This window comes from Topomyia yanbarensis, chromosome 2 (assembly GCF_030247195.1).
Source record: "Topomyia yanbarensis strain Yona2022 chromosome 2, ASM3024719v1, whole genome shotgun sequence".
Lineage (NCBI taxonomy): Eukaryota > Metazoa > Arthropoda > Insecta > Diptera > Culicidae > Topomyia > Topomyia yanbarensis.
The window spans coordinates 205,971,126-205,984,547 of NC_080671.1; the positions used below are offsets into that span (position 1 = coordinate 205,971,126).

General features: G+C 44.5%; 1 protein-coding gene across 8 annotated transcripts in view; it reads right to left on the reverse strand.

Annotated features, from left to right (window-relative positions):
* Positions 1–13,422, reverse strand: part of LOC131682774 (zinc finger protein 608) — a 138,736-nt gene that overhangs the window by 58,140 nt on the left and 67,174 nt on the right. The window lies entirely within an intron of this gene.

The window sequence follows — 13,422 nt, forward strand, 5'->3', positions numbered from 1 at the left end:
TAGTCCTGGTGAGAGATAAGTAATCTTACATATTATTTGATTACGATTTTTGTACAGGAATGCACATGTTTATTACATAACGGCTTTTACACATAGAATACTTAAAACGATTTACTTTATCATCATAACAAGCCCTACATTTATAACGTTCTCTATTCGATACACGCATTTTTATATTGAATTAATGTCAGATTCGTCCCAATCTCCGTTCGAAGGATTTTCAGTTCATATATCATGTGGACCAAAAAATCGTAATTTTTGACCCCCTCCTCTCCCTCTCTGTAGAAGCAGTTAAATCTTTTAGTTCCATTCGAAAGGCGAGAAAATTTCCTATTCAATGGTTTTCTCATATCTTTTAGTTAATTAGTTTTAATTACTTTTTAGCTGTAAAGTAGTTAAAAGTTAGTGTTTTTGAGGAGGTTTTTGCTAATTTTTTCGAAATAATGAAGTATGAATATAGCAATATCCATTATCCAAAAGTTGGGTTTTAGGGCGATTCATAATTTGTTCTTGGACGACATATTCCTATCTCTTCTCATTTCTTTGTAATTTCATTACTAAACTTTTCCTGTAACCGACTTGCAAGTGCTTAAAAGCCTCTAATCTGAAAAATATGATTTATATCGTTATTTACAAGATTTTATTGGAAAGCTGAGAAAATGTCCTATCAGTGTATGTACAAATATCTTTTAGTTAAGTGTACTAAATGATTTTTTACTAACGAAATAACTCAAAATTTGTGTTTTGGAGTTTTTTAATTATTCTAATTATTAATCAACAAAAAAAATTACGGTTGACGCAAATACTTCACGTTTGAACGACAAATGACAGGATCGAAAATGACTATCAGGTACTTCAGAAATCTATTAGAAGGCCGTCGTTTCATCATCTTCACCTATCGTAATCCCCCAACAAACGCTATGACTACGAATTTTATCTGTCTACTTCACGAGGAGAGAGCGCAACAGTTAATTTCGCAATTTACATTGCCGACAAGCAAAGCATTATAACAGATACACTATCTAATGTGGATACGACTCTTCTTCGCATATAGATTACAAAATCATTGCATTGAAGCAGGACAAGAACGCTAAACTTCAAGAATTACTTAAGTCCACGAATTGCTTGCTAACTCTCAGGAAACTCATCATACAGCTATGTTTCCAACTACTTGGTTTCACCCGCCCATTTATACCATAACCGCATCAGGGAGGTTTGTGTCCAATAGATTTGTTTGGTCAGCACCGTAGGCATCAGCTGCCTCACCACACACGGACGACCGCATACCACCGGCAAGTAAATGGAACGACTGAACGGTTTCACGATAAACTAAAGTAAGCTATCATGTGCGTCGATGCCTCGATGTCACTCGATGTTCATTAACTTTGTTTGGCTTGTGAACCGCGTTCGCAAAGATATGAATTGTTCTTCTGCTGAATTGATGTACGGTCAACCCTTTCGTATACCTGTAGTTCTTTGAACCACCGGAGAAATTCTTTGTTGTGCATTGCGTGATGGAACAGATACGACCAATTGAAACACGACACCACACGAACGCAAAATTTTCGTGAACGGGCACTTCAACGATTGCACACAGTCTTTGTACGCCACGAATGGGCAAACCGATTCAGTTTAGTGAGTCAACCGTATCCGATTCACTCACTAAAATGAATCAACTCTTTTGATCGATTTAGTGACTCGTGCTTTGAAAAATGATTGTTTGAGATAAAACGAGAAAAAATCCAGGGCTTTAAAAAACGCTTTCGTGTTACACATATTTGAATAAATCTTCTATCATAGTTCCATTTTCAATAATGGACTCTCCTTTTATGTTTCTCGAATACTATTAGAGAGGATGTTGACGTTGAAGGTACGCATAGACGATTTAGTATAAAAGAGTAAGGGTAAACTATTTTTTTACTTCCATCAAATAGTTGGAGGATACCATGGGGGGGGAGGAAGGGGAGGAGTTGCTTCTCTAATCTTCCGGTCATCACATCGCATGCTTTGGTATTCTTAGTATGTATAACAAACATGAAGATGTGACACAAGGCGCCAAGAGCGCACTAAAATCCTGTCAATCCCATGTTTCATTGGATTGTCTGCTCTAAATATATCACCAGGGGACCATTCATAAATGATGTTGGATATTGACAATAGGGGAAGAGGGTTTCGAGATAAAAACTAAAAATGAATTTTAGACGTATCAGCGGATCAGGGATAAAAAACGAACAACATTGCTTATGAATGGCCCCCACACAAAGAATATTCCATAACGAATATCACGTAACATCGGTGACAGAGCATTGGGATCAAGGCCAAGTCCCCCCTGGGTCGTGCATAACTGAGAAGCAACATCAATTTAGGCACAGATAGCAGACCATTTATTTTCATTTTGTTTTGTTTTGTCCTTTCATTTGTTTCTCCTGCTATGATGTGTGCGGATCGGAGCGGATCGAGCGTGACGGCCAAGGAAACGGAAAGCCAGTGGCCCAAACAGATCAGGAACAGGAGGGAGGACTACGAACAAGGGAACGGACAACAGAGGAGAAATCGTTTACTCATTTATTATAACTACGATACTAATCACAATTATTTTGCTTTTCTTGTTTCGTTTCAGCAAACCAAAATCTATACGGACTAGCACATACGAACAGTTAGGCTTTGTAGGTTCTCATCTTGACATAGTCTAGATGGGCGGATGAACGTCTGCCAGGGGGTGGGCTGAGAAATGACAATGACACTGTACGAGAGGGCGCTGGGTCTGTGGCCTTCGACTAGCATGGTCCATTCTCATTGATTCGGAAGTCTTCTTGGTAGATATGTGCTCCTACTTGCAAGTTGATCAATTCGCTTGGGTGGGGGATATGTGGATCCTACTAGTTGTCGACTCTTTTGATCGTGAGTATGAGGCTAGTTCAGGAAAGGAGTGCAGGACTGGCACCTAAGAGATAGTTAATTATTCAGAACTTGTTCTTATGATTATTAAACTCGATCAAGCACACCGGCTCTCAGAAATGATAAGCAACCCTTTCGGGTCGGTGTGGTCTGTTCGAGTCGAACCAGGCGGACATTCGTTTCGAGCAAACTTTATGTGGATAAATATTGCTTACGCCTTTATTGGCAGAGATTCTTTTTAACGAAATCCTAAAATACCTTCACTGGTATAGCTACTCAGGATAATAATAATAGAAAAATTAAGGGTTTGCCTGGTCCATAATGTAATGAATATGTATATTGACTAGAACAGGGATAATCGAGTTATGTTATAAGATAGAGAAGAAACAGCACAGTTGTAGGAAAAGTATTCGCGAGTAAGGACTAATAATACTGCTAGTATGTTTACCGTTTCAATTAATAGTCGATTGATCCGCTTCGGACCTAGGAGACAAAAACGAGATTAGGAAGAGACAGAAGCGGATTCAATGCGAAATTTGCCAATATGACGTTGACCTCAAGGCGATGGTAGGATGATTTTCCATAGGATGACAGACTAGATGACACGACGTTACACGCTCTAAACTTGCGCCAAATTGTTTGTATGTATGTATGAATGTAAGCCCGTATGTATGCCTTTTTTTTTTTACAATGGAGAAGACCTTTATGTCCTAGCCCAGTACACGTGCTAACGGTAGGGTCCAATCTACCACACGGGGTGCACTGGGGGCGTGTCGGACTCGAATGGTGACCAGCCATTAATACCGACTAAACTCCATTGGGCTCCGCCATCATTCCTCCCAGGAACTACCTCTCGGTATTACTTCTGGGGGGATGGCTGTACTGAATGAACTCATTCACTCTCACTCACGCGATCATACATCCTGTATGAGGCTTACTTGGGTGCTCTCTAAATCACACTTTGATTCACTCTCAAACACTCCCACATGAGGCTGACTTTTGTGCTCACCTTTTACGTTCCATGCGAGGCTGACTTGTGTGCTCACCTTACTCATTCCTTGCTAGGCTTACTTTTGTGCTCGCCCTACCCATACATGTGAGGCTGACTTGGGTGCTCACCCTATCACCTGATTCACTCTCAATCGTGCCACTCTATTGTACCTTTGTCACTCCCTCTGGCATCCCATGTGGGACATTTTTCTTAGGCCCCACTTCTGACATACCATGCGAGGCTGACTTTTGTGCTCACCTTTTTCATTCCTTGCTAGGCGGACTTTTGTGCTAGCCTCTACCAACCTGTGAGGCTGACTTTTATGCTCACCCTTAACATGCAGTGTGAGACTGACTTGGATGCTCACCCTTTCACTCCTCTGCCACGCCATGAGGCATCGATAGCTTAGTTCCAACATACTACGCTACGACCCTCCCGTCTTGGCATGAGGCAGTCCACTTATACGCCTATACACTCACTCTTCTGTCTTGCTTCGGGGTGGCTGGGTTTACCCCTTACGCGGTTGCCATTCGCTGCGCCAACCTACCTCGGCATGAACAGACCATTCACTCTCTTATTTTGCGCTTGGCCTTTTTTGCTCCAACTAACCAATCACTAGTTAGCCGTGCCCGCCGTCTGTTGCTCGGTTCGCCAGATTACCTGTAGCCTACTGGCAATCTGGATGGTAGCAGCCGAGACTGCGTTCCACTTCTCCACCGTTTGCACATCCGCTGAATAAGGGTATCCGGGGTTGTGTCCCAGCCACAGACGTCAAGCATTGCTCTTCTTTCGACGTCGAACCGATGACATACGAACAGTATGTGTTCGGCAGTTTCGTCTACACCTGGGCAGTCCGGGCAGACTGGGACCTCCGCGTGTCCGAACCTGTGGAGGTACTGACGGAAACAGCCATGGCCTGACAGGAATTGTGTCAGGTGGAAGTGAACTTCCCCATGGGGTCTTCCCACCCAGCTCGATATGCTAGGTATCAGCCGGTGGGTCCACCTACCTTTCGAGGAGTTGTCCCACTCACGCTGCCATCTGGCGACCGAGGTCACCCTGGTGCGCTCGCGGGCTCCCCTATTTCCACGTAGCTCAAAGCACTCCTCATCTTCCCGAATGACCAGCCCGACTGGCATCATGCTCGCTATCACGCAGGATGCATCGTGTGATACCGTGCGGTAGGCAGATATCACTCTGAGGCACATCACGCGGTAGGTGCTCTCCAGTTTCTGTAGGTAACTGGTTACCCTCAGTGCTCTTGACCATGACGGGCCGCCGTACCTGAGGATAGATACGGCAACGCCTGCCAGTAACCTACGTCTACTGGCGCACACCTTTGAGCTGTTGGACATCATTCTCGATAGTGCCGCAACAGCAGTCGACGCTCTCTTGCACGTATAGTCGACATGGCTGCCGAAGGTCAGCTTGTCGTCTATAATGACTCCGAGAGACTTCAGACTTCGCTGTGAAGTGATCGCGACTTCTCCCACATGGATAACTGCATGTACCTCCGTCTTATGATGAGCGAGCTCCAGGCCTCTCGCGCTCATCCATTCCTCCACCGTGCTAATCGCGTGTTCTGCGGTTAGTTCTACCTCAGGAATTGACTCCCCGTAGACCTCCAAGGTTACGTCGTCGGCAAAGCCGACGATCTTGACCCCAGGAGGGAACTTCAGTCTCAGAACCCCGTCATACATGAGGTTCCATAGCACCGGGCCTAGGATCGAGCCCTGCGGGACTCCGGCGGTAATCGGAACCCTTTTCTGACCGGCATCGGTCTCGTATATCAGTACGCGGTTTTGGAAGTAACTTTCCAGGATCCGGTACAGACCCACCGGTAGGCTAAGCCGGTGTAACGAGAGCGCGATGGCATCCCAGCTTGCGCTGTTGAATGCGTTCTTCACGTCAAGTGTCACTAACGCACAGTATCGAATACCTCGCCTTTTTCGTTGGATCGCTATCTCGGCAGTATTTATCACTGAGTTGAGAGCGTCCACTGTGGACTTACCCTTCCGAAAGCCAAACTGGTTGCTTGACAGACCGTCCGTACCTTCCGCGTACGGGGTGAGCCTGTTGAGGATGATCCTCTCAAGCAGTTTGCCAGTCGTGTCTATCAGGCAGATTGGTCTGTACGCCGATGGGTCGCCTGGCGGCTTCCCGGGCTTCGGCAACAGCACCAGTTTCTGCCTTTTCCATCTATCGGGGAAACGGCACTCGTCAAGACATCTCTGCATAGCTAGCCTGAACATGTTCGGGTTCGCTATGATCGCTGCCTTGAGAGCGTTGTTCGGAACTCCATCCGGCCCTGGAGCTTTGTTCATTGCTAGGGATTTAGCCACTGCGAGTAGTTCTTCGTTCGTCACTGGAGCCACCATTTCGACCGTGCCCGCACTGTCTCGTAGTGCAGGTGGCCAGGGGCTTGTGGCTCGAGACGGGAAGAGTACTTCGATAATCGTTGCCAACCGGTCCGGAGACCATTCTGGGGGTGAGGAGCCCCCTTTGGTCTTGGCCATCACAATCCGGTAGGCGTCACCCCACGGATTCGCGTTGGCACTCTCACACAGGTTGTCGAAACACGCTCTCTTGCTGCTTTTAATAGCCTTGTTAAGGGCTAATTTCGCAGCTCGAAACACTTCACGGCGGTTCTCTCTTGCATCCTCGGTGCGAGCTCTTTGCATCCTACGTCTAGCTCTGAGGCAGGCTGACCGTAGAGCTGCAATCTCGGCACTCCACCAGTATACCGGGCATCTACCGTTTCTTGGCAGTGTTTTTCTCGGCATAGTGGCGTCGCACGCGCGTGATAGAACAGCTACCAGCGCATCCCCGCTTAGACTGTCGGTGTTGGCCTCCAGTCCCAGGGCCGCGGTGAAAGCTTCGCTGTCGAAGTGATTGGACTTCCACCCGCGTACCTGACAGGGATCTCCCGCCCTCGGATGCTGCACACCATAGTTGATCTTAAAGCGGATTGCTAAATGATCACTATGGGTGTAGCCTTCGTCTACCCTCCATTCCATGCCTGGAGCCAGACTCGGGCTGGCAAAGGTCAAATCAATCCACGCCTCCACTCCGTTTCTACGGAATGTACTAGCGGAGCCATCATTAGCTAGCACAGTATCGAGTTTCGCAAACGCTTCCATTAGCGCTTGACCCCTGCTATTTGTACAGCGGCTGCCCCACTCCACTGCCCAAGCGTTGAAGTCTCCCGCTATTACTACCGGTTTCCGGCCCACGAGGTCCGACGAGAGCCTGTCGATCATCTGGTAGAACTGTTCTATTGGCCACCTTGGTGGGGCGTAGCAGCTGCAATAGAACACACCATTGATCTTGGCAATCGCCACACCCTCGGCGGAGGGGTGTATTACCTCTTGAACCGGGAACCTTCCCGTTGTACAGATTGCCACCATTCCAGACCCGTCCGACACCCAATTGCCGTTGCCGGCAGGGATGCTGTACGGGTCTGATAAGAGGGCGACATCTGTCCTCGACTCCGAGACCGACTGCCACAGCAGCTGTTGGGCTGCTGCACAATGGTTAAGATTTAGCTGTGTGACTCTCACGGCTTCTTCTTATTTAACTCGCCGAAGGGACACGAAGGTCCGCCCATAGCATGTTTATGGGCTTGCTTCTTGGAGGTGCAGATAAGGCACTTATATGCCTTAGTGCACCCCCGCTCTTTATGCCCCTCCTCGCCGCATCGACGACATAGCTTGCTCCTGTCTAAGCCTTTGCATTCGTAAGCTTTATGGCCGGATTCTAGGCACCGATAGCACCTGTCCACTGAAGGCGGCTGGGGTATACTAATAGGGCATACCGACCAGCCGATCTTCAGCTTCCCTTTCTCGGTTACCTTTTTGGCATCCGCATTCAGTAGCCTGAGGTAGGCTACTTGGGTGCCAGAGGGTCCGTCTCTCAATCGCACAGAGGCCCGCTCGATTGTGACGTCGCATTGCTCCTTGACGGCTGCGACGACGTCTTCTGCGGTCGTGAACTCGTCCAAGTGCTTGCACTGGAGAGTTGTTTCCGCACCTAGCGACCTGATTTGGGCGCCCTCACCAAGGACCTCTTGGGCCAAGGCCTTGTATATTGCACTTGATTGTGCGCCTCGCTTCAGCACCAGGAGCATCTCTCCCGTGTTGGTGCGTCTTACGCTACGCACATCCTGCCCAAGGGCCGAGAGGCTCTCGGCCGCCTTCATCGATTTAAGGACATCGGCGTATTTGTCCTTGTCGGTTTTTAACCACAAGGCTTCGCCTCTGTCCTTGGCCTTCCTCGCAGGCCGCGGTACCTCCGGTTTCGGTGCCGGCTTTTTCTTGGTAACCAGCGTCCAGGGGTTTGAGCCCCCCTGCCCCGGTCGTGCCGGGTTGCTGGTACCATCGCTCTCCACAGCGAGGTCACTCTCGCCCTCGCTTACCTCACCCAGGCGGCGTTTGATCTTGACGGTTGCACGCCGAGTGGTGTCGGTTTTGGCACCCTCTCCTGGCGACTTCCTAGGGCGCTTCGCATTCGACGCCGTCTTGCGATTGCCCTTTCCTTTTCCCTTCGAGGGGAACTCGGTCGCCGTTCCGATCGACGTGGCTGCTCCGTAGAAGGTAAAGGCCACTGTCTGTGAACCTCTATTGACCTTCTCTCTTTCCTCCCTGTTGGAGGCCACTGTCTGGGTTTCTCTGTCGGGCCTCTCCCGACATTCCACCCTCTCAACATATGCCTGCTGTTCCTGTCTTGCGACACGAACAGCTTTCCGGAGCTCCAGAAGGCTCAACTTCAACTCCTTGGCTATGTTCTGCTTTGCGCTAGCGAAGTCGATTATAGCATCGAGTTGCTTCGCTACTTTGCGCATCGCAGCTATTGGCCCCTCCGATGCATTGGTAGGGGTATTGCCTACTGGTGCTTTCGAGTGCAGCACTCATCGTTCCACTACTCTCCCCACGGGGGGGAGACCTCGCCAAACCACCTCTAGCGAAGGGGTTTGGCACCTCCGTCTGTTTATTTTTATTTTTATTTTGCTCCATGAAAAGTCCCACGAGTAGCGCGAGAAATATATGTCCGCCACGCCAGAGCTCCGCATTAGCGTGGTAAGGGACGCTTACTGTGGGGGTTGCCCAGGTACCCCACAGGCTCCGTTAACGATCGAGCATCTTTTTCACCCCCTCGATCACTCATCCCTCGGCACGGGTCGCTTCACGCCTTGGAATTGGGGTTATGCCCTACCTTGCTTTACGTGGTGATCTCGGCCCGGATCATCACAACCATCCTCCTTTACCAGGGCTTTGGACCTGTAGCTCTGGTTCTCAATAGTTCCATGTACGTATGTTATTACAGACATGCTACTATTGGGATCCGTCATTCGCTAGCGGAGTTCCGTATGTATGCCTGTATGCATGGATGTGTATAGGACCAATGTATCCCTGAGCAACATGGAAGGACATCTCTGAGCCACCAAAACGCTCATGGGAAGCCGGGTGCGCGGTCGTAGGTGTGACCATAAAGCACTGCACACACTGTCAAGTGCAACGGATAGACGATAGGTGTACAGTTAATGCCCATAGGTTGCAGAAATAGGTTGTTAAGAGAGCCCGATTGCACACTGATAAATAACAATAACAATAACAATAATCAAATAGTTCGAGGATACCATGTGTGTAAGAATAGGTTCTGATATTATTTGACAATATAAAATTTAACTGCAACCGTTGGATTTGGCGAAACTTCCCATTCAGACGCGATGTTATGCTCCATCTAGCAGTAGCTGTGCTAATTTGGAAACCATGGGAGGGCTTTGCTCTAAGAGGAGATGAATAACAAATTTGCATCAAGTCTAAAAAAAATGCATTTAATTTCCATTTTTGCATCAACTTTATACTCCCTCGCAGAAAAGGTTGTTTAACAAACGTCCTACGTTGATCCACTTTTTGTTGAATGTAGGGCTAGTTTTTTTTAGGGTTTTGACGTCTTACACGCACCGCAAAATACATTGCACGCAACGCAAAATACATTATGAATTTCTATTTTAATGAAAAGACGGGCATTTAATTTCGCTGATTTTTAAAAATGCATCACAAGCGATCAGTCCATACACTCAAAAAAATGTAAACGTTATGCCTATTGATTTTACACATAGATTTTTGCAATTTGCGGAGGCAGCTAGATACTATTTGCTGGTACATAAACCTAATGTGTGCATTTACAAGAAATATTAATCTTACATTCACATTTCATAACTATAAGACACATAAAACCCGATTCTATAACAATATGCATATATAACTTGTGTGTGCATTAGAGTGGCTCGAAAATGACATTTTTCAGCACAGCACTTTTTGAGTTCCTTTTGTAGTCCCAAATGCCTGTGCAAAGTTTGGGAGCGGTCGGTTGCTTCCCGGGTTTGCGCATTGCGTTCAAAGTTTGTATGGGATTTTATATGGGGAAATCAATTATTTTGCATTTACGTTAATAAAGATCGCTATTTCACTCAATATGAAAAACCAGCTTTATAAAACGATAACTCAAACCTTGGTTAACAACTTTGTCAAAGACGGTAACTAGCTACGAGTTTTCAAAAAATAGTTATAACGATTTTAAAACTTATGGTTCAATCCAAATGCAGATATTCATTATTTCTTCCAACACTGTCAGTACACCACGACACCGATACTTTAAATTTAAATAAATGAGAATATAGTCATCGCAGAGACTTGGTACCTTTGAATGAAATGTTGAGAATGAATTGCTGAATAACATAGACGTAGTCAGAAAATGAAAAGAAGAGAGGGTGTGGTTTGTGTACTCCCCAGTTCCCTGTTTAGATAGTTTAATATAACATAAGGAGCACATCTTCAACGCAGTTATATACCGCCGAATTAAAAATTAATCTTACGTGTTTGAGTGCTACTATTTAAGGGAACTACTGTTATCTCATTTAAAATGGTACAGTGGTTTATAAGTTTTACATATTTTAAAACCCTATTTCTTGGCCGTTCAGAGTCAAAATTTAAAAAAAATGCATATCCTTAGATTTCTTGAAGTCTCGGAACTGTTTCTATTGACGTTTTCGTTTGAGAATCTAGGAACGATACCAGGATAGTTATTTCAAACAAGCGTTATTAGATAAAATTGAGTTGTTGTTCACGCAAAACAGAGGTGATGATGGCGAACCAGAAATATACTTCAGGTTAGAACACAACGCGATTTCCAGACCTGAGTTAGTTTTTGCCCCAAGCAAAAACAATACATAAATTTGTAGGTGTAAATTCTAAATATTGTAAATTGTTATTTCCAACAACAAAGATTGTAGTATGATTCATATTTGGGCCTATCAAAATATTAAGAAAGTTCAGTCGTTGACATTTTCAAGGAAGTAATGATTCTTTGTCTTATACAAAACAATCAAAAAAGGGACTGGGGAGTACACATGCCCCCCCCCCCCTCTTCTTTTCATTTTCTGACTACGTCTATGATATTCAGAAATTCATTCTGAACATTCGAAGGTACCAAGTCTCTGCGATGAATATCTTCTCATTTATTTATGTTTTTAATGTCGATGTCGGTGGTGCACCGGCAGTGTTGGAAAAAGCAATCAATTTCTGCATTTGAATTTTACCATAAGTTTTAAAATCGTTATAACTATTTTTTGAAAACTCGTAGCTAGTTACGGTCTTCGACAAAGTTGTTAACCAAGGTTTGAACTATAGTTTTATAAAACTGGTTTTTCATATTCAGTGAAATAGCGATCTTTATTAACGTAAATGCAAAATAATTGATTTCCCCATATAAAATCCCATGCAAACTTTGAACGCAATGCGCAAACCCGCGAAGCAACCAATCGCTACCAAATTTTGCACAGGCATTTGGGACCACAAAAGGGACTCAAAAAGTGCTGTGCCCGCTAGTTTAAATCATTTTGAAGTTTTCCCATACAACCGCGAGCCACTCTAGTGTGCATACATAGCTTATACAGTTGACACATAGAAGGTATGTGTGCGCGTGATAACATTAGCATTTATTCTTCATATGTATTTTGAGTGGTTTGAAGCAAGTAGAATTAACGTTTGGATTTTTTTCAGTGTAGGCTTTGCTTCACCTTCGGTTGATTGAAGGACACATTCTACCACTATATTGAATATAACAGCTGTTTTGTTGATGTTTTACTCCGTGTAGACAAAAAGAGTTCAATACTTGTCATTCATTTTGTTTCATTCACTGTTAAGATTCATAATCATGGCAAACTGTCAAATAGACTCATTCGGTTCTTGTTCGATATCATTGGGTTTATAATCATTAGTCATTTTAAGTGAATCGCAGTTCTTTAAAAAAGAATGGCGGTTCATTCATGCTTTTTGAAGAGTCGATTCTTTTGATCGATTCGTGATTCATTCGCCCATCTCTAATTCCCGGTCGTGTCCGTCCACCACAAGACTTTCACATCCGAAAAAAACCGTTGCAAGTTCAGTTCGAAAGGGTCTAAAATCGAAGATCATCACTGCTATCGGCGGAGGAGATGAATAAATACTGCAGATCACCCGTTCCGGTAGTAAAAACCAACCAAATAGGTAACCGCAATATCATACACTCAAAAAAATCCTCACATTAAAACTACGTGAAAAACCCTGTAGATTGATTTTAACTGTCAACCTCAATGTTTCATATGACATCAATGAATATTATGTGGGAATCTTCTAAAATAGATTAGATCGCCATGTACGATTTATGTGATTTTAGCAAAAGTCAAAAAAATTGCATGAATTTCCGATGTGAAAAATCCAAATCGCAATATGGCGTATAATACGCATCATCAGAATGTAAGTAATATAGAATATTTCAAAAATATTTTTGTTTATTAATGTTATACTTAATCTATTTGGTTATTTCAAGAAAGCATGTTGCACAGTTGGTAAAAGCTACGATTAGGCGGTTTAATCAGGGGATTCCGGCGGAAAAGCCTTGCATAGAATACTAGGTACTCTGAACTACTTCCATTGAAACGCCGCTAAATCTAGTGGAGTTGTTTCATCATCAACTGATGAAAATAAGCAGTGCGGTTTTGGACAATTAAAGTAGGTATTTTTCAAAGAATATTACTAGCAAATGCAAAGTGATTGATAAACGGTGATATCCATGTATGTTGCAAGGTGTAGCGTCTTTGAATCGAGTAAGTTTTAGCAAACGCAAATAAATCACAGTAAATGGTATTAAAACGGCGATGATTGCGTTTTCAAATGGTAATTCGCTGCTGTTTCTCGATCTGGTTATACCAATAAAATAAAAGCAATAAAACTTTTAACATTGAAAAAACCCAAAAGGCTTATGGTACTATGCGCTTTTTGAATAGAGCCGCTAGAGTATTTACTATTCACATGCCACCATTTCTATATTTTTAGATTTTCGTAAGATAACTACAATATGGATTGGTATGCATACAATCCCTCAGGTTAGAGTTCGTATCAATGCCAGGTGCACATATTATTCTGTGGTTCATAATGTGCCGCACAGACTTTTAAAATTGTGCTGATTTATACTGATTTTGTTATAATGCA